This window comes from Myotis lucifugus, unplaced genomic scaffold (assembly GCF_000147115.1).
Source record: "Myotis lucifugus unplaced genomic scaffold, Myoluc2.0 scaffold_989, whole genome shotgun sequence".
Lineage (NCBI taxonomy): Eukaryota > Metazoa > Chordata > Mammalia > Chiroptera > Vespertilionidae > Myotis > Myotis lucifugus.
This window is the reverse complement of record NW_005872037.1, coordinates 106,095-110,698: the sequence shown is the minus strand read 5'-3', so window position 1 is coordinate 110,698 and position 4,604 is coordinate 106,095.

The following is a 4,604-nucleotide window of genomic DNA, read 5'->3' as shown; positions in this document are numbered from 1 at the left end:
AGCTGGGCGGTTCCTGTGGCTGCTCCTTGTTTCAACGCCTGAGCCCCGGAGGGTGCACAGCACCGTGGGCTGACCTGGCAGGTCATCTGCCTCCCTGGCAGGACTGTGTGGCCCAGTTGAGTAGCCTCCTCCGCATCCCTGCACACCAAGACCTCATTCATCCCTGTCATTGTGACTGCCTGTCGGCTCATAGGAGGGAGTCCCACCTGCACAATCCCCATTCCAGCTGAGAACTCAGGCACAGAGGGTCCAGCCACGCTCAGCTTCACCCCCAGCCCTCCCCTGGCCTCATTCCAGGAGGTTCTTCCCTCAGGCTGCCTCAGAGACAGCTGGGCAGTTCCTCCTCCTCCTCCCACAGAGAGGGGGCGAGACTTGCTCAAGGCCCCAGGTGTGTCAGTGCTACAACTTGGTCTAGTGAAAGGTCATCTGATCCCAAACCTTATATTCCTGGCCTGTCAACTTTTAAGCCAAAGGCCTCTGTATACCAGTTGACTTTAATGTCACTTGTGCTTAAGAAATTGGAATGAAAGCTGGATGAAGCACAGGCTCGTAGGAGAGGCAACAAGACAGGAAAGCAGCCCTCCTTTGTTCCCAGTGATGGAGGCCACACCCCTCTTCTCACCACTCACAGCCACACCTCAGATGTAGGACAGCAGGTCTAAAAGCAAAAGCCACATGTAATAATCATGGTGTCAGATGGGGACGAGGTTTATCGGGATGATCACTTAGTAAGTTATGTAATGACTATCCACTGGGATGTACACCTGAAGTTAATATCACACAGTATGTCACTTATAATTTAAAAATGGAAAATAATTTAGATAAAGTGATTATTGATAGGTTAAAAAAAAAAGGAAACCATACCTCCCAACAGCATATAGCTCAGTCTCTCTGTTAACACATTTTTCCTGTTACTGAAAAAAAAAAAAAAAAAAAGCCGCAAGTCCTGGCAGCTTCTGAAATATGTCAGTTATGCAACAGTGAGCAAATAATCTTCAATTCAGAAGTCACATCAGACTCCTTCTGCCAGGGAGGTTAGAAAGGTATTTTATTGTAAATAAAAAGGAAAAAGAAGTGGATATGGTTTAAGTCCAAGGAGGCATTTTTTGTAAGAATGAAGAGTTCTGAGGTGGCTCAAGGACTGCGGGTGCACAAGCAGCGCTGTGCGGTCTCCCTGCTTCTGCCTCTGTGCATCCTCGTATCTCTTCCTCTTTCTCCCACCACCTTCTTCTGCTTCAGGCTCTCAGCTGCCCAAGCACAGAGTCATGTGTCACACAGAGATCAGAAACGCTTGCTGGATATCAGGTCAAAATTCCTGTGGAAGTGAATCTGCCTGTCTCAGATGCCCACCTCTGGCCCAACAGAATAGGCCTGGGGGTGGACCACACAGCACAGTATGGCCATTGGGACCCATGGAAGGTCATGGTGGTCTGGCAGTCCCTCTAAAAGTGACCACTTCCCATCCCAGCACGTGAGGCAACCTGTTTCTTTGACAAGAGTGGAGGGAAATGGTATAACTGACTCAATAGGAAGAAAAGATGTGTCCTGTGGGGTTGAAGGCCAGGACTGTGGAGACCCCAGGCCCTGGGAGAAGATTTAGATCCACCTCAGCACGGGGTCTGGTTCGCTTTCCAGCACAGAGAACAAGTAAGCAGGGTCATGTGGGCTCTGTAGACACAGCCCAACGAAAAGCAAGGACTAAGGCCAGTATTTCGGAAAATTCAGGTTTTCTCCCTTTCTTAGCACAGAGCCCTCTCCTACACTCACATTCATGGGCAGAGGTGAACACAGGCTTTAAATATCATTAGCCCTATCATCAACAAATCAACAAACGACAAGTCCTGGAGAGGATTCGGAGAAAAGGCAACACTCGTGCACTGCTGGTGGGAATGCAGACTGGTGCAGCCACTATGGAAGACAGTATGGAGTTTCCTCAAAAAGTTAAAAATGGAACTCCCATTTGACCCAGTGATCCCACTTCTAGGAATATAACCCAAGAAACCAGAAACACCAGTCAGAAAGGATATATGCACCCCTATGTTCATAGCAGCACCATTCACCATTGTGAAGATCTGGAAACAACATAAGTGCCCACCAGCAGATGAATGGATTAGAAAACGGTGGTACATCTACACAATGGAATACTATGCTGCTGTAAAAAAGAAGGAAATTCTTTCCCATTTACCACAGCATGGATTGAGCTTGAGAGCTTTAGTCTAAACAGAAATTAGGCAGTCATTGAAAGAAAAAATTCCACATGCCCTCACTCATTTCTGGACCTCAAATCATATATATTAAAGCCATTATGAACGGATGAAACAAAAATAAGATACAGAGGCGGAGCAGCATCATACAGACTGTCAAACTATAGTGGGATGGCTTGGGGTTGTATGTCGGCTCGCGATGGGGGTGAGAGATCAACTGAAGGACTTGTATGCATGCATATAAGCATAACCATGGACACAAGACACCTGGGGGTAGGGGAGGCCAGGGGAGTGTCAGAGGGGCAAAAAGAAAGGAGGGATATGTAATAATCTTTATAATACTTTAAGCAATAAAACAAAATTTAAAAAAAAACACAACACATCATTAGCCCAGTCCCACCCATTGTAGCCTTGGTCCCTAGTGTAGTAGGCTGGGTGCCAGGTGAAGCCAGGACTGCGTGACTCTAACCTCTCAGGACATGCTATGACCCTCACAGTGCCAGGTGACATCCTGGGAGCAGCCTGGGGTCCTTCCACGTGGGAGGGTGACAACCACAGCAGCTCCATGGGGAAGACCCTGCTCAGTTCAATAGTATATTCTCAGATCACCTCCTGGTTCTCAACCCTCCTGCTACTCAACCAACCCACTTCCCAGCATGAACTGACAGTGGGGCAAACACTGGTGTTTGCTGGTGTTAGGCTCTTTTATCTTTGTCCTGAATTCCCTCGACATAAAACACTGAGAACTGAGTTGCTGAAGTTCAGAATATTCTCAATTACTCTTATCTTCTGGATATCCTTATTTCAAGCTTACTGGTATGTTTGACCTTTTCAAGCTACTGGTGTCTATATACTAGAGCCAAGAACCCAGGTATTTACTAAAGAGAACAAACTATTTATAAGCTAAATATTTTTTTTTATTTTTTATTTATTTTTTTTTTGAGTATATATCAGATCCTTTTATTTTTTATTTTTTTTGATTCTTTTTTTTTTATTGCTTAAAGCATTACAAAGGGTATTACATATGTGTCCTTTTTCCCCCCCCCCCGCTATAAGCTAAATATTTATCAGGATGGATCTTTCTGGACCTTGAGTGAGATTTGGAGATAGTCACTGCAGCATACGTAGCCCAACTTTACTGCATAAAATTTGAATATTAACTTACTTGACTTTCAGTTACTTAAGCAATATAGTCTCTCTCAGGCTGCCTGACTCAAACAACCTTGAGCCACAGAAGGACTCATGAAGGACGTCCCTACCTGAGCAAAACGGTACTTTTCATATTTGTTTAGTGAGAAGACAGAGTGAAAAAATGAAAGAGTTGAGTGAATAAAATCCTGATTTCCTATTTGTAAGCCTGTTTGTATGGTAGAATAAAGTGTTTTCAAGACAATTCCAGGTCCATTGACCTGAGGAAATAGCACTGTCACCCCACTGCCAGCCTCTCTGCACTTTTATTAATTCCCGGAATGCTTCATTTCACATGTAAGTGGCTGGGGTCAGGCCAAGGTCAAAGGTCATATGACAACTTCAGTCCAAGGGAATGAGTTCTGTGATCAGAGGGCTGGATCAGGGCAGGAAAGAGAGGGTACAAGTGCTGCTGGGTTTTGAGCAAGCCCAGGACGCCTGGTCCTGGCCACAGAGGCCTGAGAGCGTAGGAAGATGACCAGAGGGATGTGAGTTCTCCAAAGACTCAGTTCCAAAAAGGAGTGAGGCTGGAGGACCTCAGGAGGCCTTATGATGGAATAAACAACCTAGAACAGTCAGAAAAATTACTTAAAATACAATGAGAATGGAGTTGGTTCTCTTATGTCAAAAGGTTTTATAAAACTAACATAATTGTAATAATGTGTTACTAACACAGAAATAGATGGACCAAATGTAAAGGTCACCAAAACCAGGCCCAGGTATGTCTATACATATATGTCCTATATGCATGATAAAAATAGATTACCAATTTTATAGGAAAATAATGACTGGTACAATTAATAATTCTCAGTTAAATGGTTAAGCATTTAGAGGAAAACTAAAATCAGATTTTTAACTTACATATAAAATTCAAAATCAGAATTAATTAAAATATAAAACTTCTCTGCCAAAAATAAAGCAATATAAGATTAAAATTGAAATGCTTATTTATCTACAAAGTATATAACATAAATCAACCAGAAAATGATGACTATTGAAGTAGGGATGAGAAGAGAAATATCTAAGAATGAGAAGAGAAAATTCATGAAATAAGATATACTGATGGCCAATTGTAAAGAAACATGAAAAATGTAAAATCTTAGTAGAAATTAAAGAAACTCAAATTAAACAGTAATAAGCTTCCAAAAATTTATGGACTAGAGTTCAAACTCTACTAGAGGAAAATGTATTTTACTTTCATTATTAAAAATG